The sequence below is a fragment of the Macaca thibetana genome, chromosome 2 (genome assembly GCF_024542745.1).
Source record: "Macaca thibetana thibetana isolate TM-01 chromosome 2, ASM2454274v1, whole genome shotgun sequence".
In the NCBI taxonomy this organism is placed as follows: Eukaryota; Metazoa; Chordata; class Mammalia; order Primates; family Cercopithecidae; genus Macaca; species Macaca thibetana.
The window spans coordinates 156,958,583-156,982,401 of NC_065579.1; the positions used below are offsets into that span (position 1 = coordinate 156,958,583).

The window sequence follows — 23,819 nt, forward strand, 5'->3', positions numbered from 1 at the left end:
AGTAATTTATTATGAAGCAATATATAACAGCATATTCTTCAATATAATATTTTTGTGTGTGTTCCCCCAAGAGAATCATGACTTGTAGGTTTGAGAATCACTACTCTGGTTTCCACTTTCACTTTATAGATCAGCATAATGGATACTCTGGAGTTTATGACTCATCTCGTTGAAGATGTGGTGGAACCAGGGATGGCCTTCATGTCAACAGATTCTAAATCAATGGTTGTTTTTTATATTTCTGACTTGTGGAGTCATTTTTGTTTCATCTTACTATCCACACAATTATGAGCTAATAGAAGATAGCTAATTCCTTCTCTTTTATTTATTATGAAAGAAAATGTTTTGATTTAGAGATGTTTACTGTAGGCCAAATTTTCATTTTCAGAATTCTACCTTTATATAAATTGATACATGGACAGTATATTTTTACGTAATTGTTCATAGGTTATATATTTTTATCTTTCAAATGAATCAAGTATCAACATGTTTAAGATTAATTTTATGACTAAGAACTCTTTATTAAAAAACTAAAACATTATCAATAAAAAAAAAATACATTTCAAAGAAGTCACTTTTGGCCTCCAAGCCTTATTCTTGGTCCCCTTTCTACCTTTCTAGATGTAGCCACTGATCACATAAGTGAGTTTAATATGAGTTCTCCGGGTTATTTTCCGTATGTCCATATGCTTCTGTTATAACTATACCTCTATGGTAACCCCAGAAAAAACACTACAATTTCTTAATATGGTGTTGTACTGAAAGTATCTTTTAGCCATTTGCTGGTTTTACAGTAGAATATCAATTTATTTTATAAGACATAGATCTACCTTGTTCTTCCTAACTGTTGCATAGTGTTTCACAGTTTGGATGTAACACAGCTTATTCGACTGTCCAAACAATTCCTGATTATAAACAATGCTACAATGAATATCTCTGTAGAGCTTTTTTATACATTGAATAAAATTTTCAACCTGTCAACTGTAAGCCTAACAGGAACAAGGCAGCCACATTTCTAACAAGCAGTCAGTAACTCAGCACAGGCTATCAAGGCAGAAATTACCTGCCGTAAGATGTTAACATTTTGCTCTCATAGGTCAGCTTCATGGAAGTAACATGCAATGCTAGGATAGTAGCAAAAACAAAGGAAATTGGCATATAGTTAATGAATAAATACAACTTAATCAGTCCAGAAATATTTACCAAAGACTTGCCTACCTGACGCCAGGGTTTGTGTTACAGGTAAGGAAAAACAATGGTGAACAAGACACAGATTCTTCTTTCAAGGAACTCACAATCTTAAGGGAAAGAGAAAGACATATAATTAAAGTTTATTTCCTTATGTCGTTCAAGTCTTTTTGTAGGGATATGAGTAGGGTAGCGTGAGGCCTTACTGGAAAACCTCCTGAAAGGGTAGGTGTGTCTACTAAGTCTTTTCAAGGTGTGACTTCTCACTTGAGATCTGAAGGAGGACCAGAAATCTCAGCCAAATGCTGGGGGTGAGTTGGGAAGGACATTCCAGGGAGAGCAAACTGCATGTGCAAACACATAGAAGACAGAGCTATGTGTAAGTGGGAGTAAAAATAGCTTAGTGTTTACTACTAGAGTGTAAATATTAAACTATGGTATGAAATATGAGAGATATACAAACTGTTACAAATGCATGGTCTTTATTTTAGTATTATAATTTTGATTACATCCACCAAAATATATTTTATTCCTTTTGTAGTAACCCACTCATATTTAACATTATAATTCAATGCACACGATCCTTAGTCATTTATTCAATATTTAACAAATATCTACTGAGTCATGACTTAACGAAAGGTGATATCTTGGATGTTAAATTCATATTTCACTCAAGGGAAGAAAGATATTCTTAAGTATAATGTCCATTAATACAATTTGAAACTGGAAGGTAGCAAGAAGAAAACAGTGCAGCTATGAAATCAGGAGCCATATTCAAAAAGAAAAAAGTTTTCTCCATAAAAAGTTAAAATTTATACTGGTTTACATCACACACATTGTTGATATTTCAGAGTAAGAATTGTTGTTAGAAAGAAAACTTACCTGTGGTCTTATGAACCAAAAATTTTAAGTAGAATTTTTTTTTTGCAGTGGAATCTTCACAATTATCCAGTTAATTCCATTATTTATTGTGCAAGAATAATAATAGGTATCAAATTATTTAATTAATTTAAGAATATATGCTTTATTATATTTTATTCTCTACTTCATCTTTTCTCCCCTATCCCTTAAGGATATCTCATCATTTTATGTCTTTGTGATTCTTTAATTTGGATTTGGTCAAATAAAATATAAAACAACTCTATCACAACAGCCACTTCAATAATCAAGATGATAATGTAATAATGGAATGTTAAAATATTGTCTCCTTTGAGATAAAAGTAATTTGAAATACATGTTTTCTACTTAGATTGTTTTCAGACACCCAATTGGATGCCTAATTGGAAAGCATGAGGAAAATCCCAGGGAAGCATCATCACCACGGAGAATATGAGGAAAAAAATAAAATGGCTTGTGTAGGAATAATCAGGAGAAAAGTTTAATGATTTTGAACTTTGAATAGTATATTTAAAGTGCTACCTTCCAGTTTCAAATTGTGTTAATGAATAATTATACTTAATTAGGAATACCATTGTCCCCTTGAGTGAAACCTGAATTTAACATCCAAGATATCACCTTTCATTAACTCATAACTCAGTAGATGTTTGTTAAATATTGAATAAATGACTAAGAATATACTTTAAATATACTACTCTGTATAATTCAATGCACATGATCTTTAGTCATTGAGTAGTATATTTACTCAACTACTCAACTTAGTCTGTTGCGTAGTATATTTAAAGTGGCAGAGGATATGCCTACAGATGCCAAAATGGAATTTATTTCCTCATTCCACAAAATTTAAGTGCCTGCTTGGTACCTGGCACAGTTCTAGATACCTGTGATTCTTCATTGACTAGAACAAAGATGACTGCATCTCTGTCAAATGTTAGGAACTTCTTATTTTCATTTACCAAGAAAAATCTAGCAAAAGGAAAAACATATAACCTATACTATTAAAAGGTTTATGCAGATGTGTATGTTTCTTATGTGACCAGTTCAGTGGAAGTTGCAAGTGTTTTTTGAAGGGGGGATTTGTGAAATTATTGCCAGCGGACATTTTCTAGACAAAAAAAAAAAAAAAAAAAAAAAAAAAAAAAAAAAAAAAAAAAAAAAAAAAAAAAAAAAAAAAAAAAAAAAAAAAAAAAAAAAAAAAAAAAGCTTACTTTTTTTAGAATGTCTTGCTATCACGGGAAAAAACCTGGGATCTAGTGCTCTGTGGAGATAGATGACATTTGCCTGATCGACGTCTATGATTTCTATGTCATACTTTATAGCCCAAACATAAATGCTTTATATTTTAACTGTAATGCTGCTACTCATACTTTAAAATCTGCTTACAGTGGGCTATTGAATTAGTTTTAACATTTATTCATTTTAAAATTTATACTTCTAACTCATTGTATTAATGAATTTTTTTCAACAGAGATAACTTAGTGTCATGTTAGTTGGTTTTACTAAAATTGGTGTATTTTTATGAGCATTGGATTTTAATCTTAAACTCTTCTCTCAATGAAAGACCACAATATTTTACTACAACTATCTGGCAGATGTGCACAGAGATTTAAGGCTTGACTTGTTACCACCTTCTCCCTCATGGGATTTTCATTAGAGATATCCTTACTCTTCAAACTTCAGATGATAGAGAAAAAAGTACCAAAGGGAGAAAGTGGATTAGTAGGAAGCTTAAGGGAAAGAAAAGTGTCAAGATCCTTCAGGCATAAAATCAAATTTGAAACACTTGAAAATTGTAAGGGTCTAGGAATGTAGATAAGGGTCTAAGGTTGTATATAGAAAAGGTATCCATAAAAAGTTGCAGGTGGGGAGGAAAATAATGGTATGTGTGGAGGAAAAAGCACTACTCTAAATAATATTATTTAAGAGAAAAGATTCAATGGAAAGTTATATCTTTAAGAAGTGATCATGTGTGTGTGAGTACACACATCCTTCTTGTATCAGTCCATTTTCATACTGCTATGAAGAAATACCTGAGACTGGGTCATTTATAAAGAAAAAAAGGCTTAATGCACTTGCAGTTCCACGTGGCTGGGGAGGCCTCACAATCATAGCAGAAGGTGAAAGAGGAGCAAAGGCACATCTTACATGGTGGCAGGCAAGAAAGTGTGTGCAGCGTAACTGCCCTTTATGAAATCATCAGATCTCATGAGACTTACTATCACAAGAACAGCATGGGAAAAACCCGGCCCCATGATTCAGTTACCTCCGGCCAGGTCCCTCCCACAACACGTGGGGATTATGGGAGCTACAATTCCAGATGAGATTTGGGTAGAGACACAGCCAAACCATATCACCTATGATGGTGTTTGAAGGTAATTTGTTTGGGTTTTCTCTATTTATTGAATTTAATTTGCTTGCTTCTCTCTTTCTCTCTCTCTCTCTCTCTCTCTCTGTCTTGGCACTGTTTTCTCTCTATTATTATGGTTGGTGTACTGTTATAATTACCCAATCCTACCTGGTAGACAGTAAGCTGTGTCAGGATAAGGGTTGGGAAAGGGCATTCTCTGTCCCTGTGGTACTCAGCATGTTACCATATACATATATGCTAATCTTATTCAAAATCCTTTTGTTGAATGAGGAAACGAATGACTAATTGGATGAATGACTGAACAGATAAATAAATGAAAAACCAAATGAGTAACGTATTAGGTCTTGGAAATAGTGCAATTTAAACTTAAAGTGGTAGATACAGTATTACTGGTTAAGTTTCTTAGGAAGCGTACTCTGAGACAAAGACCAAAGTTCATTCAAAGTGATATTGAGTTTAACAACTGTGGGAGAGTGAAGGCAGCATGATTGGTCAGAGGGAATTGCTGATCCACAATGTATTTACGACAGAGGCCATAGTCCTGGCCCTGCACAGACCAGTCATTAGGCCAAGCCTGTCCCAGAAAGGTTGTGACTTTGGAGGAAGCTCAATTGATATCTCAGTGAGAGACTCAGCAGTGGGGGAGTGAATGTTCTGGTTCTATAGGTGAGGGTCTAGAGAATCACCACAGACTCTACTACAAATACCAGAAACAACCAAGGGTGCCATTTCCATGGAAGGCAAATCCAGGGCCAATGAATGGAAGAGAGGACATTTTCAGCTCAAAATTAAAAATCTATTTAAATAATTGTCATCATTTAAAAAATTCTTAGAATGCAAATATTTAAACAGAACCTAGTCTGTTTTGTTCCATCACATAATTATTAAGCATCAGATGCCAAAGGGAGAGGATAAGATTTAAGATAATTCCCCGCTCAGCGATTGTCATTTCACATATTTCTTCTTCTTCTTCTTCTTCTTCTTCTTCTTCTTCTTCTTCTTCTTCTTCTTCTTCTTCTTCTCTTCTTCTTCTTCTTCTTCTTCTTCTTTTTTTTTTTAACGGTAATTCAGACTCAGTGAAATTTAAGCAGAGGTTTATACTGATACATTTTCTTATTTTTATCATAAAATGAATGCATCAGAATTCCAGGGTTAGCCTGTGAATTGCAGTAATTAGACTCTTGGGATATGTGAAGGCATGTGTGAATAACACTATACATGTTTCCCAAGAGTAGCAAAAATCTAAGGTAGGGATATAGGAGAATTAGAGGAGTAGAAGAAATGAAAGGACATTGAACAGTGAATGAACTTAATTCAGCTACAGTTTTTTTTCTGAAGGAAGTGATGATGTGCTTTCATATGAGGAAAGGGAAATAGGAACTGTTAAGCCCCTGCTCCGTTTGAGGCCCTGGGCTATATGCTTTATCTATGTTATCAGTATAATAAAGGCAAAATATTATATCGCACTAACTGGGTACCAGGCACTCTTTTAAGCATTTTACGTGTATTAACCATTCATGGTAAGCATGTTAATATCATTCTTCTTTTTTGGGACACAGAATTTCAGTAACTTTTTCAAGGTCACTGAAATGAAAGGTAGCAGCACTGAGATTTGAACCTATGGTAACATGAAATACTGCTTTTCATCTTATTTAAAAGATGGGTCTCCATTGTTGGCTGTAGAATGATGTAAAGCACATTGAATTGAGAAATAACTCCAAAGTGCTGAGATAAGATTGCCAATCAAAATAAAAGTGGCCCAAAATGAGAGGAAAAGTGCCCCTTAACAAGGATTTTCTAAAGCAAGTCTGACACATCTCTATTGATAATAAATCAATCCATTGTGTTTTTGATTATGCAGCTTGCATTTTGATAGAGCATCTCTATGTGAAATTTGTGCGTGTGTCTGTGTGTGTGTGTGTGTGTGTGTACCCAGTGTATAAACTGTGTTGTTCTTTAGGGCTGCACAGGTGTCTTCAGTGTTCCCTGCTGCTTCCAATATAGGCAAACAATTAAAATGTTAAAATAATGTGTTCTAGGGAGGAAAATTGTGGAGTGGAGTTGGTAAGACAGAGGTTTCATTTTAACTTTATCATTTATTAGCTGTAAAATTGGATTAAATTACTAAAACTTTCTAAGATTCAGTTTTCTTGAATAGAATATACCTACCTTTTAAAATATGTCATAAAAGAATCAATGAGGTAGCATGTCCATAGTTCCTGGCATATCACAGAGGCTGAAAGCATGCTATGTTAGTTCTCTTTTATCTTTTAGGTCCTATAACTACTCAATCTTTAATTCATGTAAGGTAGCAGATAGATTCTTCCAAAAGGCAATCTAATTTAATAATTTAAAATGTACTAACTCAGCATATTTCTCTAAGCCCTGCCCTGCCTTGCTTACTGTGTCTCTTGTCCATTTCATTGTGTATTAGCTATTTCCTTGCAAACTACTTATGCATGACAAGAAAGGAAGCTTAATATATTTTTCTTTGGTTGACGTTTTCAGATATATAGAAAATCCACATCTCTAAAGACCGAAGTGGAAATTCTGAGAAGGTTACAACCATTAGCTAATGTAAGGCTTGGGTTTTTTTTTTTTTTTTCTATAGATTTATATATACCATCTCTACCCTCCCCAACCACAATAAATAAAAAATGGTTGAGGTTATGTCTAGTAGGACAAGTAGATATATTTTGTTGGGCAGCTTGATAATGGGCCAGGAAGACCTCACATGGAGGCTCCACTCTTTTATGGTAATTTAGTTATTTTTTGACAGTGATAAGGAAAACTGATGGATCCACCGCTTTCCTGTTAGTGAACTATTCTAGGCCACAGTGAGTTTATAATTAATCAGTTGACATCAAATGAATGATAACCTTGCTTTTTAACATTTGACTTATAGGGCATATTTCCATCTCACCAAATTACCTATTTTGAATGTTATAATTTTCATTCTGGACCTACATATTAATATTTTTTGTTAACTAGTAATTTATACGTACAATCAACACTCATTTTTGCAGAAGCCAATTATTCAGTCTAATAATTACCCAGGCTCTTTGGTTCCAATTTTCCCCCTTGTCCTTTTTCGGCCATTCATCAACAGCTCTATCCCAGAGAACAGAAAGGAGGTAGGAAGCTTAGGTGAGTCTCATATAAGATAGTTGGACTTCAGGGTTTGAAAAGGTCAAAGAGCAAAAAAGTCAAATCCAGGGCTAAAGTGAGATTGTGTTTTCAGTGGAGGTTATTTTTTTATTTAATACTGAAAACAATATGCAGTACAATAGTGTCCGCTTTTCCACAGTTTTGCTTTCTATGATTTCAGTTGCCTGCAGTACAGTACAATAAGATATTTTGGAGGAAAGGCTACATTCACATAACTGTTATTACAGCACGTTGTTATAATTGTTCTACTTTATTATTAGTTATTGTTGTTAATCTCTTACTGTACCTGATTTATAAATTAAACTTTATCATAGATAGGTATGCATAGGACAAAACATAGTGGAAGTGAGGGATGCTGCTATCCATAGTTGTAAGCATCCACTGGGGTTCTTGGAAAGTATCCTCCATGGATAAGGTCAGACTATTGTATTCTTGATGTTAGTATTTAAAGCCAAATTCATAGTTGCAACCACCCATAAGCTGACAGACTGTGTATATTTGTGTGTCTGTGAGAATATATTTTGTCAGCACTTAGTCTCCTTCATAGAATCCTTTTATCATTCTAATGTCACTTATTATGGATATGTTATTTGTAAACATAACTCAAATGCACACCTTTGGCAGGGAAATTGCATCTTATTCATCGCAGCATCTTCATTGCCTACAACTTGCCCTACAGTCATTAGAAACAGACTATTGCTGCTGAATAAGTAAATAAATGAGACTTGAATTAATGTTAAGGAACAAAATTAGAACACAATTTAAATAATTCTTCATATCACATATGAGATGTCATATTTCTGATCAGTATTCCAAGCTGAAAAATGGACTCTGTGTTATTCAGATGCCAACCTCAATCCCAGAAAATAAACTGCCATAGTCGCAATCTTCCACAGCAGTGCTCTGTATAATTCAACAGTGCATGCTATCTGTTAGCTACTACCAAAGCCCTGGCTACAGATGCACAGTCTTGGCATCATCAGGCAGCAGAGAAAGAATCCATCAAAAGGCTGGAGACAAGTTTGATGTATGCAGTTCACTCCTCATCTTGGAACATCACTGCCAGTCATGTCTTTACAGCTGTGGGGGATTTTGTTCATTTTATAGCACCTACAACATTACTACATAAGCTTTCATAATCTGACTGTCAGAAATATCTCAGGGTGAGTATTGTACCAAGGAAAGATTGGCATAACATGGCCAGGGATGCAGCAATTGATGCATGAGAAACAACGGTCAGGGCTTTCTTGTGTAGCTTTTTTTTTTTTTTTTCTTTTCTATTCTCTTCCTCTGTGTAATCAAGTATAAGGAAGTATCTGTACCCGTCTCAGACCCAATTATTAGTGCAGGCCTTTTACACTGTAATGTAATTCAGTCTTTCCTCGTCCTCATTTAAGGCATTTAAAAGCAAACAAAAGAGTTTTAAGATGATGAAGACAAAAATAACTGAGGAAATTTTAGGGTGCTATCATCTTAACCATTTTCATAGTTGTATTTCAACTTAAGGATGGACAGGAACACCTCTCTGCACGTGCGCGCGCGAGCACACACACACACACACACACACACACACACACACACACACATATAATCATTTTTGTATGTTGGTGAAAACTTGGTCTTCCATGAGCACGTTAAGGCAACATATGAAAATGCAGCTGCTCCTCTGTAACAACCATACTGAGAAGCCAGATGATGATCATTCTGATTATTTTGTCCCATGGGAGTGGCTTGAGAGTGGAATGTGGGTTCCTGGCTCTTCACCATGATGGAGGTTCTGGGTCTTTTTCGCATGCCTATGTACTGCTGGGAAAGAATGGGATAAACTTTCCAAGGATGGGATAAACACCAATGCATGCTGGTCTTCCCTTCTTCAGTCTCCTTTCCCACCTGCGACTCTGCCTTTCTTGAATTACTGCTTAGTATTGGAGTAGCTTTCGTGCTAGAATGGTACCCGCACAATAACAAATACTACCTCATTTCAGTATGATGAATGAAGACTTTTAATGAAACTGGCCCAAACTGCTCTGGCAAACTGCCTTATTTTTGTGTTCTAAATGGGAGTGATCCATCAGCCACACGCAGCGTCTCTGTCTCCACATCCCCCCTCCACGCACCTTGCTCATCTTCCTCACCAGGCTCTCAGCCTCTCTGCTCCTCTCACCTCCCTGTTCTTCCAGTCTTCTGAGCTTGACCAGTGGGCTGGCGACCCTCTGCACGCCCCCACTTCATATCACTAATCTCTGCTGATGCACTGGGTGAGTGGCTGCATAGCTCGGTGTATAGGTCCCCCGGCTTCATTCTTCCCCAGTCCAGGATACTGGCACGCTAATGTGGTAAAATGTCTTGCGGGTATTAATTACACTTGCAGACGGCTGCTTCATTAGAGTTGCCTGTCTCCCCTGAGCGAGGTTGTAAATCAAACTATGATTCATGACTTTTAAAAAATTGGAAAAGATAAACAAACACTAAAGGGAAAAAAAGTCTTCCAAAAATAATAAATATAAATGAAGAGGAGGGATGACACCTTAATCAAACTGGCTGGTAGTTGCAAGCAGCTCGGCATTTTGCTAGGGTGGAGACTGAAGGTTTGTTAGATGGCTCTTTCTCCTTGTTATTTGTTTCATCATTTTTAAAAAAGTAAGAAGCACAGAATTATTTTTGTTTCTTTTGGAGAGCTGTTTAAAACAGACCATGTGATGAAAAATACAAGTACAATCTGCATAGTTGTATGAAGGATGATAGTGAGGTGGGGTTTCATTAACCAGGAGTTTAAAATGAAAGGAGAAGAAAAATGAAGAGGGGAAAAACACTTTTAAGGCTGAAAGTTCTTCTCTGGTAAAGTTTTCCTTCTTTTCTTGACTAGTTTTTCTACAAAATACCAATTTGTGAGGATCATATACCTGAAATCCTAATATTCCGAAGTTGCTTTAGACTACCTTTTAGCTAATTCTAAACCATCAATGCTATTGTAAGAATATCTATCTCTCAGGTTTGCTGTAAGGGTTATATGACATAGTGCAAATTAAAACATTTGTAGACTCAAAAATCATTATTCACATATATGTATATAACTTAGAGACAGATATCCATCAAAATAACTAGTATTATTCATTTTATTTTAGCAAGTAAGCCTGTATTGCTTACCCACTGTATCCACAGCAGCCTGAAATATACTGTAAGTTGTACTTTTGAAATAGAATGAGTTACCATCGTTTTTATTGGGCTTTGCTATTTAAAGTGGAAGAGAATTTCACAGAGGCTAAAGCATAGTCAACAAGTCTCTCAACAATTCAGACATAGATGTGGTTTTGTATGTTTCGGAAAGGCTTCATGTAAAAGGCTGGACTCAAGCTGGATCTGAAAGATGAAGTGGATTTCCATAAATGTCCAATGGAGAATGCCTTTGGGAAACGCAGGCTGTACAATGAGCAAATCAAATGGGGAAAAGGCTTTGCTGTATTTGGGGAACAGCATGGAGGAGAGTCCCTTGGGGAGGAGGATCTTGACCTTGTGTAGTAGAAGATGAGACTTGCTGTAATGAACTGCTGTGTCAAAGACAGGTGGAAGAGTTTTGAAGAAAACTCCAATGAACACAGGTATTTCAGGTGACACATATCTCTGTTTGTATTTTGTCAGCCTGCTAGAATAACCACACTCAGGTTATTGGGAACACAGAACATGGAGAGAGACGCTGAGCTCTTTAGCAGTTTTGTCATTATATTTAGGTTCTGTGCAGTGGCAGTGAAAGTTATTGTTAGGACTTTGTATTAGGGAAGAATCACTTGGGATTTGGGAGACTGGCCATATTGCCCAGCATCCAACCTGCTATCTACCTTCCATGTTTGTCTTAAGTGCTTTTGAAAGTAGATGGCCAGGAGACCATGCGATGACCTGGGGACCATGAGAAGTTTCTGTAGCTCAGTAGAGACAATTCAAATTTGCCTCTATTCAGCTGTAGTAACAGAGATCATTCAAATTGGTCTCTACTCAGCTATAGTAACCAAAACAGAATGATACTGGTGTAAAAACAGATACATAGACCAACAGAACAGAATAGAGAACCCAGAAACAAATTCATACATCTAGAGTAAACTCATTTTTGACAAATGTGGCAAGAACATACATTGGTGAAAGGACATTCTCTTCAATAAATTGTGCTGGGAAAACTGGATATCCCTGTGCAGAAAAGTAAAAACCAGAACCCTATCTCTCACCATATAAAAAAACCAAGACAATGTAGATTAAGGACTTAAATCTAAGACCTCAAATATGAAACTATGAAAACATTAGGAAAACTCTCCAGGATATTGGGCCAGGCAAAAATTTCTTGAGTAATACTCCATAAGCACAGGCAACCAAAATAAAAATAGACAAATGGGATCACATGAAGTTAAAAGGCTTCTGCATAGCAAAGGAAACAATCAACAGAGTGAAGAGAAAATCCACAGAATGGGAGAAAATATTTACAAACTATGCATCTGACAAGGGATTAATAACTAGAATAAATAAGGGGCTCAAGAAACTTTCTAGGAAAATTATCTAAAAATCCAATTAAAAAATAGACAAGAGATCTGAATAGGCTTTCTCAAAAGAAGACATACAAATGCCAAACAGGTATATGAATGCTCGATATCATTCATCATCAGAGAAATGCAAATCAACACCACAATGAGACACGATCTTACTGCAGTTAAAACTTGTTTTATTCAAAAGATGAGCAGTAACAAATGCTGGCAATGATATGGAGAAAAGGGAACCTTTGCACACTATTGGTGGGAATGTAAATTAGTACAACCACTATGGACAGCAGTTTGGAGTTTCCTAAAAAAACTTACAGTAGAACTACCATAGGATCCAGCAATCCCATGGCAAGGTATATACCAAAAAAAAAAAGAAAAAGAAAATCAGTGAATCAAAGAGGTATCTGTAATCCTATATTTATTATAGCACTATGCACAACAACCAATAATTTGAAGCAATCTAAGTGCCCAACAACAGATAAGTGGATTAACAAAATGTGGTACATATACACAATGGAGTACTATTCAGCCATAAAAAAGAATGAGATCCTATCATTTGCAACAACATGGATGGAACTGGAGGTCATTACATTAAGTGAAATGAGCAAGGCATAGAAAGGCAAACTTTGTATGTTCTCATGTATCCGTGGGAGCTAAAATTTAAAACAATTAAACTCCTGGAGATGGAGAGTAGGATGGTCACTAGAGGCTGGGAAGGCTAGTGAGGGGAGTGGGGAGTAGGGATGGTTAATGTATACAAAAATATAGTTAGATACAATGACTAAGATCTAGTGTTTGATAGCACAATAATTTATTGTACATTGAACAATAACTAAATGTATAATTGGATTGTTTGTAACACAAAGAAAGGATAAATAACATGATAGGTACCCCATTTATGCTGATGTGATTATTATACATTGCATGCCTGTATCAACATATCTCATATACCCCATATATATATATATGTATATGTATATGTATACACACACACACACAACCCTACTATGTACCCACAAAAATTAAAAATATAAAAATTAAAAAATATGGCAATCCATTCCCACTTGGTTTCAGATGAATTACAGTTCTCTGTGAACCAAGAAACATATGTATAATTTATAGTCCATTTTGGCTTGCTTTGATAAAGAAAACATTATTTTCATTCTTAAGAAAATACAGGCTGCATAACATGATGCATTTGTTTATGAGGCAGTAAACTGTTTCAGTCCTTACTTTAAAACAATAGCAGCTACAAAAAACTGGTCTCTACTCAGAAAGGTTATGTGTGGGAAGGGACCACCACTTGAGTTCAGAGGAAGGTTCATGTGCTAGGATTGTTGTAACCAAGTACCACAAACTGAGTGGCTTACATAACAGTAATGTATCATCTGAAAACTCTGGAGGCTACAAGTTCAAAATCAAGGTGTTGGCAGGATTGGTCTTAGAAACATGGCTTGTAGATGTATTACTGCAATCTCTGCCTTCATGTTCACATGGTGTTCTGTGTCCAAATTTCACTTTTTTATAAGGACATCAGTCACATTGGTAACCCTACCCCAACATAACCTCATCTTAACTAATTACATCTGCAAAATCCTATTTCCAAATAAAGGCACACTCTGAGTTGCTGAGGGTTAGAGCTGCAATGTATGATTATGAGGAGGGGAGACATAATTCAAGGCACAACAGCAGTGATAAACAATAGTGCCCCATCCTTTCCAGTTACCTTGGGGATGATACTTTTTTCTCTATAAGATACAGCAATTATAGCTTATTGATTCATCTGATATGTTTTTAGTACTAATTTAAATTTATATTTGGGAGGATATGGGGGATTAAGAATATCTCCCAGCAAAGTTAATCTTCCCCAGCTTGCTGTGACAGGGACCTCACTCTGGAAAGAGATGTACCTTAGGCTTTACCTATAACTGGGCACTGTCATGGCCGACTGTTATCTCACCCAGTCAGATCCTTCAACAAATAGTATTTTGTTTGTAGTAGCAGGAAGAAATGGAAGGAAAGAAGGAAGAAGTGAGGGAAAAGAGAAAGGGGTTCCTTTTTTCCCACAAGTAGGAACATAATGCCAAGGTGCCCTTCCCCCCTCAGTTCTGACCCACAGAGACTGCTGCAGCATGTCTGACCACAACGATGCAACACCTAAAACAAGGGAGCTCATTCTGAATACTGTGGTGATAATTTGAAAGAAGGCATGGAATTTTCCAAGACATTAACATTGGCAGAATGGTTCTGAGTGTGCTTTGTGTAAAAATAATATTTGCAAAACACATCTGTCTATTGAATATTACAGTCAAAACAAGTGGCAAACATTTTCATGGTATTCCACCAGGGGGTGCTCCCCCCAATAGAAAGAAGCAAGAAAACGTGAAAATGTGACTATTTGAACAGCCCCAAAGAAAACATTTGTTTCTGCCAAAATCATGAAAACAAACTTTTTTTTTTTCTCTTTGGGAAACAAACATATTGGCTCATAAAACGAGGTTTGAAGAAGAAAACAACTTCTCTAACATATATGTACATATTTTAAACTTGCCTGAAGGAAGATAAAACAGTGCATTGACTGATGATAGATTTGATTATCTAGAAACTAAGAAATAGAATCCCAGAGAGAGTTCTCAGATCATTTCCAGCTTAAGAACTTTTAGAACGTTAAATGCAAATGAAGAGACAGAAGCCAATTCTCCCGACTCCTGTAAAGTTCTTAAAAACATGCACTCCTGGCCGGGCGCGGTCTCAAGCCTGTAATCCCAGCACTTTGGGAGGCCGAGACGGGCGGATCACAAGGTCAGGAAATCGAGACCATCCTGGCTAACACGGTCCCCGTCTCTACGAAAAATACAAAAAACTAGCCGGGCGAGGTGGCGGGCGCCTGTAGTCCCAGCTACTCGGGAGGCTGAGGCAGGAAATGGCGTAAACCTGGGGTGTGGAGCTTGCAGTGAAGATCCGGCCACTGCACTCCAACCTGGGCGACAGAGCGAGACTCCGTCTCAAAAAAAAAAAAAAAAAAAAAAAAAAAAAAAAAAAACATGCACTCCTCATAATATAGACCGCCAAAACCCCTTAGAAACTATATAGGAGTTACTATTAAGAAGCAAGCATTCAAGGAACTGATACGACCCAGACTCTATGAAGTGCCAGTTTGATAAGCCATGTATCTGAGGTCCTTCTCTTGAGAGTTTTTATGCAAATCACTAGAAGCCCTACTTTTACTCAAGACTCAAATATTTTAGACGTTTTTTCTTTCAAATATACTTAGATTTTACATTATGAACCTTGTTGTTTTTATACAAATAACTTTTTTTGTTATTTGGGGAATAAGATAACATTTTCTTGGCAGGATTACTATAGTCCTCACACAAGCTCTACCAAAGAAGATAATAGAACTTCTTGAGCTTAAATGAATTACAGGAAAGTTCCTGAAAAGTCCAAGGTAAATGTGAAGAGAACCCGATTGTCTTAACCTCACCCAACCCAGCACTTGATATTTCCTTGTTTCCTGGCTGTCATGCACACACTGGGAAAGAAAACGGAAGAAGAAACAAGGATGTCGTTATGGCTGAAGTAACTTTGAGTTTCCTTTGCTCTTTATCGCAAAATACATTCAATATTTCCCTCATTTCTCATAGGCCTGTTACATTTAATCCTACTGCTTATTGATATAAGAAAACTGAAACTATCTCTACTTTTGCAAAAGCATGTTTTACAATTTCTAGAACAGCAGCCACAATGCCACAGTGAATCGCTCCAAAAAACAATGCTGATTTCTGTTTTGGGCACATTATTTCAGAAAACAACTCACTAGCAAGATAGCAATTCTACACAGAATCATTTGTATCATTACATGGAAAATTATAACCCTAAAAAATATTCCCCAATCTGTTTCTTTATTGAATTCTGCTTTCTAAAATCAAGACAAACAAATAGGTATCTGACAGAATTAGAGTGGTAAGAGTGTGAGGCTTAATTTCATATTACATGTGCATGATGCTCTGTTTTTTATAGCTCGTGCTTAAATAAGCTGGAAAATAAAGCCATGGATCGATGGCCTGAGATATATCATTACTGAGAATGCAACCCTGGGATTCAGTTAACCAGCCATTCTTCCATGCCACGAACAAAGCTTGTCCTGGGAATCTCAGACATATGTTGTGGCCTGGTATGGCCCTTCCTATTGCTTGCACCCTACTCTATGGGCTATATCACCATGAGTCAATGGGCTTGGCACCGAAAGGCACATTCCGGCTACAGACCAAGGAAGAAGAAAAACTTCACATGGAGAGAAGAAATGGCAGAAAGTCTTTTTCAGTAGGAAGAAAAATAGGAAGTAATAGTTTTAAGTAATATTATATAGTCAACTAATGTTAATAACATCAACAACTCTCTTTGAATTGACTACTATGTACCAGGCTCCTTTTATACATTATTTTCGACCCTCATGTGTAACCTTTTTAAGTATTCACCCCATTTTGACAGATGATAACTGATGGCCTCACGTTTTGTAACATGTCCTAGAATCATGCAGCTAGTATGTGGCTGAATTTTTTTTGAACCGAGGCTTCTCTGCCTTCAAAGCCCATGTCAAGTATGTGTTATGTGGCACCATCATACAGTTTTATGTTTTCTTGCAAGAGCAGCATTTCAATGAGTGGCTCAGTCAATTATTCTTGGTGTAACTCTAGGCATGTTCACTTAACATCTCCTGGTGTTTGATTTCGTATTTGTAAAATGGGGACAATAATATTACCTAGGGCATAGAGTTATGGTAAGAATTAATAATTAAATATATATGAAGCACTTTTGAGAGTGCTTAGAACACACTAAGCACTAAATAAAACTTAGCTATTATGGTAATACTATTGTTGAAATTGAACATTAGTGAAAAGAACTTTCCAGTGAATACTTCCAAAAGGGGTAATGCATCTGAATTATAAGCTTCCTGAGAGCAGGTATAATCCTCTTGTGTATTTGCTTATGTAGTGAGGACAGTACAAAGAACTTGGGAGCACATCATTTACTCTAAACAGGCAGTTAACTGGATCAAGATAAAAAGAAATTTCAGGGATGCAACTCTGATCTTCCAGGAATTTGGCCAAGTGTGTGCTGAGGTTTATTAAATGTTTTACTAACATGTGGGTTCTTGCCTTTTTTTCTGGCAGGACCTAATGTATAGGCATCTTTTATTCCGAACCTAGGCAAGTGGAAGGAGAAAACATCATGGCAAAACGGAGAGGAATTGTGAGACAGAAGTTTCATGGTCAGCCAATAGAAAAGAAAGAAAAAAGAAAAAGTGTTAGTACTATCATTTATTTATAATGTAAGTTTTGAGAAACTTCGCACAATTCATGTTGAGAGAAAAACATCTACCCTCTGACTTATCCATCTTTACTGCCACCCTTGCTCCCTGAACTCTGGCTCTTTGTTTACTCAAAAGGCAGCTGACTAGCTTTCCTGATGTTTTCTTTTGAAGATAATAAAAGAAAAATAAAACAAAAGCCATTCTCCCAAGGCGATATCGGGAAGTGTCACTTACCTACTGCCTTTCTTCCTTTCTCTCTGATGTTTAAGTGGCGGTGCTCATGACCGGTAATGATCCAGGAAGTGACCCTGCCCTCAGGCCCTCTCCCCTACCTCAGGCAGCCTGACTCAGAAACTGTCCCCTAATCACCTCATCCTCAGTCACAGCTGAGCTCCCTGGTCACCTCTTTCCAGGACCCACAATTCAACCTTATCCTGCAGCGGCCATGGCATTCTGGAAACCTCACACTTCTGCCTGTATACGTGCCCTGCAATATTTTTTGCTATCCCGTAAGGAGACCACACTCAGGCTTATCTCTGAGATGCTCTAAATCTAACTCAATCTGATCAGGATTCTAGTCGTCCATCCTGACAGGTCTATAGCCCTGCAAGTGTGGATAAAAAATACAGACTGTCAGAACTGAGAGGATATCTCTGTATCATCTTGTCTCACAGTCTTAAATTTCAGATGAGGAAACAGATGCCCACATCACTGTTAGTGGATGACTCCAAACAAGAATCCAGGCTTCGAAAAATTATGCACTGTTCTTTCCTCTGTGTTACATGACAGGACTGCAGGTTAATACTCTCTGATTTGTTTTGATACCTAGGACAGGTTGCTGTCTGATGTATCTCATTTTTAATCTCAAAATAATCACTGATTTTTCTCTCTCTCCTCAGTTTACCGGTGGGTAGACATGGGTGGAAATTTGTGTGGTATAATTTAATAAATTTTGGGAAATTCCTGGTGAATATATTGCCAGGGAATGGCAAATTCTTGGGATTTCCTCTCCATCAACAAAAATCAGTCTTTCTAATCTGTTCTTTACAAGCTTGATATTTGTAACTGCATAAACTATCATGGAAGTTTACATTTTAGGAATGTAATCAAAGAATAGTATAAAATGTTAATTAAATACTTTTTATTAAATAACTTTAGAAGTATAAATAATATCACCAGTAAATTTTTGGATTTGTTGGGAAACCGACTGTAAATTGTGTTCAGGTTCTCACAATTAAGTAGTAGAGAAAACAAATATTCCTGGGGAGATACTCCCTAACCTCTAAATTTATAGATAATGATATGGCAGTATATTTGCTATATAATATACTTATTTAAAATAGAACAATTAAAGAAAAACAACTATAGCTTCAGGTGATGGTTCCCACATTTTAGACTGCATGGAAATAACTAGAAAGATGCTGTTTAAGCTCAGATTCTGTTCCCTGGAGTAGACCTACTCAATTATCATTATTGGTGGTGGGGCTCTGAAATCTGCATTTTAAACAACTATTGCATTTGATTCTGCTGCATCAGGACTGCACTTTGATGAAATTTGGTTTAAGTATTTATTTGCTCAATGGCAAAGGTTTCCAAAGAAAACTAAATGTATATTCAACAATGCCTACATCAATGAATAACCATTACAGATCTTTGTTTTAAAAATGTTAAAAATAGTATTCAAGTTCTTGCTTGAGAATTCTAAAATTTTTATTGGTCACAAAGTGCAGATTAAAGATTGAAGGGTTGAGGCTCAGACTGTGACCAGATCGACTTGCCTCTGGAGCCTTAAATGTTTGCTGTGGTAGGGATGATAACATTCTAAGACGGGGACATGCAGGCAATGGGAATTGAGAGGTCTACTTCCTTAGCCTGTGATCTGCTCCTCTTAAGGTCTAGCTCTGTAACTGACTAGCACATGTTTACCTGCAAAATTCCACTCACATTGTGCTGCTGGATAGAGAATTGTGATCATCCTGTTAGTGGGGAACTCCAGCAGGGCTAGAGCCTAAATCTATCTGTCTTGTGCTAGTCAATATAAACATAATACAATTTCACATACGTAATTTTAAATTTTCTAGAAGCCACATTTTTAAAGAAGAAGCAAAATGGGTGAAATGAAGTTTATAAGATGTTTTAATTATGTATATAAACTATTGTCTTTTCAACATGCAATAAACATGAATATTAATGAGGTATTTTATGTTTTTAATAACAAGTCATCAAAAGCATATTTTATACTGACAGCACAACTTAGTTTGAACTAGTCACAAATGCTACATAGCCACATGTGACTAGTAACTACTATATTAAACAGCAAAGTTCTAAATGATTAAAATTAGTTTTAATAACTATTTTAGAAACACGGAACAAATACTAGTGCCAAATGCAACTTTGGGCTTTAAAAATATATTGCTTATTAATCACTAATATGGAAAATTTTCTGCCAGATTACTGACATTATTATGGTGGTTCCCAATTGTACTTCCATTTTATTTACATGAAGTTGTCCAAAATATGTGCTAAAGACAATGGAAGGAAGAAAAGAAAGGAAACAAGGAAGGAAGGCCAGCCACTTAATTTAGAATAGTTTTTATTTATTTTTATTTTTATTTGTTTATATTTTTGAGATGAAGACTCACTCTTGTCGCCAGGCTGGAGTGCAATGGCACAATCTGGGCTCACTGCAGCCTCTGCCTCCCAGGTTCAAGCGATTCCCTGCCTCAGCCTGCCAAGTAGCTGGAAATACAGGTGCGTGCCACCATGCCCAGCTAATTTTTGTGTTTTTAGTAGAGACAGGGTTTCACCATATTAGCCAGGATGGTCTCGATCTCTTGACCTCATGATCCGCCCACCTTGACCTCCCAAAATGCTGGGATTACAGGCGTGAGCCACTGCACCTGGCCTGGAATGGTTTTTAAATGTCAAAGTGGCTTTCTTACTTCAGGTGGTAACTACATAAATCAATAAACCTTTATCGGGCTCAATAGTTCTCGTTGAAAATCTTTGGTTCCTTTACTTATGTAAAACCATCAGAATCCCATGGGAATTGGCTTTAAAAATTCACAGTGGAGTCTGAACAGAGCAGTAAGCATGCTGTTTTCCATGAGCGGGTGTTGAGATAGTAAGGAAAGGGCGATTTCTAGAGATCAGATTGCTAGAGAGCTGATCAGACTTTCCGTGGGTTGAGACAACAAGCAATTTATTGTGATGCTTCTCGGCCCATGGGAGTAGCTGGGTGTGACAAGTACAGTTTGCTTCAGATATTATAGTTTCCTTTTGGATTTTAATAATAATAATAATGTTTATTTCTGCAGAAAAGAGCAAAAACTTAAATATTTTGGAATATTGACCTCAGCACTCATGACCACTACTAATTGAAGAGTCTCCACTGGACTCATCTTAAGAAAATGCTGAGGAGTCATTTCAAATCTGCTCTTGGCTGCTGTTGTCCTAACAAAGACAGCATGCCAGGGGGAGTAATATGGAGGAAAAAATACCTTTTATTTTCTCTTTAAGGAGGGAAGGAGTGGGAAATACAATGACTAAATACAGTACTTAGCCACTCCAGCACTGCTTTAGCTGGCTTTCAGTTTTACATTCTAGAGAGGAGTGATTTCAAAGAAATCAGATTCTAAACCATTAGCTGTCTTACAAATTAAAGCCATCATGTTAATTGGACTAATTAGGAGTCCACTACAGCCTACATATATAGGTTGTTCCACTTGAGTCCTATAAAAGGTTATCAGCAGAACCCCCAACAGGGAGGATACCACAAAACTATTTTCTTCATTTGAAAAGGTTTTATCAGTAAAAAGATCTCACCTCTTCCCTGAAGATTTTCTACATTATTCCCATTTCATTCAAATTGCCTTTTAAATTTTATGACTCTTCAGTGACAATTTCATTTACGAAAGAATGGTTTTGTGAAGATTACTGACTAGCCTTGGTACTGCCCTAAACCACTGAAAACAACCATAAAATCAACACTATAAAAAAATCTAATGTATTGTTCTCCCATATATGTGGAAAGAAATATGTCTCTCTGATCATGTATAGCTTTAGCACATATTATGTCCCAGGCACAGTATGAGGTACCAGAAAGCAAAAATAAACCGAACAGGTACAACATCTGTTCTCAGGTGCCTTACTGTGTGTTTGGAGAGACAGGCGTTGAATGTAATGCCACAAAAAATATACATTACAACTGTCAGGAATTCTACAAATCAAGTCATGTGAAAGATCATAAATGAACATTCCAATAGATGGATGGACAAAGCAAACCAACTTACCACACGGAAATGCCCTGATTCACCAATAAACCAAATGAAAATTAAGAAATGAGACTATATATATATTTTTTTTTCCCTATTAAATTGAAAATAATTAAATATTCTTGAGACTTATCTATCATGCGCTTCTGGATACATCGTAATTTTGTACAACTCCTTCGTAAGCAATTTGGCAATATATAAAAATAACATAAACATTGTCACAGTCTCAAATAACTTCTGAGATTCTGTTCCAAAGAACTAAATTCAAACATGGGAAAGAAAATACAGACATGAACCCATCCAACAATTTTACAATTGTTGGAAATGAGAAATGCTCTAAGTGTCAAAAATTAATAAAAGGTTGAGTAAATGTGGAAAACAGTAATTATAAGAGCATAAGGCACTAGGATTAGGCAATGCTACTTTAAATCCCAGCTCTGTATTCCAAAACAATTTCCTTGCCTATAAAATGGCGATAATATACTTTCAAAGAAATGTGCCAAGATTTATGAAGTGCTTATGAAAAACATGATATATTTAGAAAGGCAATTTATGGAAGAATGCCCCTCCTTCCCTCATTGCCCCCTTAACTAGAATATGTTCTTTCAGGACAGTTCCAAATACTTGATTTTGTTTATACTGCGGAACATCAACAGCAGGAAAGTTGGGGACCAAAACACTCTAGAGCCTGGTCTAGGTGCTTTATTCTTATTTTTCCTTTATTTTGTTTCATGTAAAGAAAGTATTCCTTAAACTTGATCAGCTTCACCTATGCAATACTTTACATACAAAGGAAAAATCTGACTCATGACGAACACCTCCCTCACCCTTTTCCACAACAAAATAATGCATGAACCTGACATTTCGGTGAGAATTAGCCGAAATCAGAAATATTTGGAAAGTGTTTTCTTCTCTTTGCTCCCATTTGAATGATGATCATATACGAACAAAATTCTGGAACAAAACTTAACACTCTACAAGTTTGACTAGTCCATGCCTTCCTTGCTGCACTGTTTCTTCCAATGTTTTGCTTTCATGACTGTACATTAGGATGACTTGCAGAAATTTTATATCAATGCCTCCAGCCCTCCCACCCTACCCAGTCCTTAGAGGTTTTGATTTCATTGGTGTGTAATAGTGTCTAGGCATCATTTCTTTTTTTAAGTTTCACAAGTGATTATGACTGCAACCACATGATAAAGTTACCTTTGCTCCACCACTCCTGAGAAAGGAACAATAAAAGTTTTTTTTTTTTTTCATTAGTACACATAAGGAATACTGAGTGGCATCTTTTCCCCTTTTGTTTTTAACCGAGAGAATAACAGACAGACAGTAATTAGCTTGTTTCTGATATTTCCGCTCATCCAGACAATCTGGACTCAGAAGATTCATGACAGACTTTTTTCTCCCTTTTGAAGTATCGTGCATCATTTTTCTATTCCCTTCTCAATGAGATAAATTTTACAATCCATGACACACTTTTCTCCATTTTTTTCAGATACTTTAGCCTGCAACCTTTTCTTTTGTTCTTCTGTCTTCATAGGCATTTCAGCATTAGCTCATCATTTTTGGGAAGGAATTGAAAATGTTTTGAATTCTAATTCTCTCCCAGATATTGGATACTGCCATTAAAAGATGCAACCATTTCCCAGAAATTATGACAGTTTGTCCACAAGTTCTTTGCTTATTAGTAGATAAAAGATACTTGATGTCTGTCATATTTTAAGGCATACATTTTCAAAAATTTAGCATACTGATTAAAAAGGTCAGTCATATCTTACTGGTTCTAGAGTATACTATGTTTCTTTGTACCAAGGAGATTTTAAAGTCTTGAGGCCTCAACATATTAAAGAGTTATCTTTATTCTCCTAGAGCAGGAAAAATTTCCCCTTATTGAGAAAAGTCATTCAATCAACAATTATTTAGTGAGTGTTGCAATGCGATAGGTCCTGTTCCAGATAGTGGGAGTACATCGGAAGGCAAGGCAGATGAAGGACTTACTTTGAATAGAACTTATACTTTAGCAAATATTTCTTTTGATTAAATTCTGAGAAGTGGGATTAAGGAAGAATAATTGACTATAAGCA

General features: G+C 36.3%; 2 long non-coding RNA genes across 2 annotated transcripts in view; one reads left to right on the forward strand and one right to left on the reverse strand.

The window, feature by feature from the left end:
- LOC126949254 (uncharacterized) overlaps positions 1-1,309 on the reverse strand; it is a 70,141-nt gene extending 68,832 nt beyond the window's left edge. The window contains exon 1 of the long non-coding RNA XR_007723637.1: positions 1,219-1,309. This is a non-coding gene — a long non-coding RNA (uncharacterized LOC126949254). The remainder of the gene's footprint in view (positions 1-1,218) is intronic.
- The window catches only part of LOC126949253 (uncharacterized), a 659,876-nt gene that overhangs the window by 453,919 nt on the left and 182,138 nt on the right, over positions 1-23,819 (forward strand). The gene's annotated exons all lie outside the window — the stretch shown is intronic.